Genomic DNA, 798 nt, shown 5'->3' on the forward strand with positions numbered 1-798 from the left:
TGATCGGTAGTTTCCACAGGAAAATAGTGGAAGTTTTTTTCCGATTTTACGTGGGGTGGACATGTGTCTGCAGGCTGGTCATCTGTAATCGGCGGCGGTGCATTTTGTTGGATGTCGCAAAATATTGAAATGCGAATTGCGACCTGCAGCCCAACACCTATACCAATTTTGCTCATAAAACTAATTTCCTATCTTCATGGAAAAAGCACTCCGTCTTCAGGCCACTGATGGCCCATTGGGACCATCCGACCGCCGTGTCATCCTCAGGTGAGGATGCGGATCGGAGGGGCGTGTGGTCAGCACACCGCTCTCCCAGTCGTTATGATGGTTTTCTTTGACCGGAGCCGCTACTGTTCGGTCGAGTAGCTCCTTAGTTGGCAATACGAGGCTGAGTGCATACCGAAAAATAGCAAGAGCTCATGGCAGCCCGGATGGTCACCCATCCAAGTGCCAGCCACGTCCGACAGTGCTTAACTTCAGTGATCTGATGGGAACTAATGTATCCACTGCGGCAAGGCCGTTGCCTGTTTTAATGGAAAGAGGACATTTATTATCATCACGATAGATGCTTGAGTAGAAGAGATGTTTAATACAATTGTTACAGTGCAGTGTTTTTTCCCCTCAGAACGACGTGCGCTTGCTCTCGGGCCTCTGGAGGCGTGATGGGTGAGTTCCATAGGAGGTGACAGCTGTCCTTTCAAACAAACAACCCACGGTCAGGATAGCCTTCATTTATCTCGGTTTTGTCCCATGGGATGTCGGCATCGCGCTCTATGGTCTGTGTGGCTTTTGTCGGCG

General features: G+C 49.9%; 1 pseudogene; it reads right to left on the reverse strand.

Moving 5' to 3' along the window:
* Positions 1-407: 407 nt before the first annotated feature.
* LOC124616803 lies at positions 408-525 on the reverse strand (annotated as a pseudogene).
* Between the last annotated feature and the right edge of the window lie 273 nt (positions 526-798).

Source organism: Schistocerca americana, chromosome 5 (genome assembly GCF_021461395.2).
Source record: "Schistocerca americana isolate TAMUIC-IGC-003095 chromosome 5, iqSchAmer2.1, whole genome shotgun sequence".
NCBI lineage: Eukaryota > Metazoa > Arthropoda > Insecta > Orthoptera > Acrididae > Schistocerca > Schistocerca americana.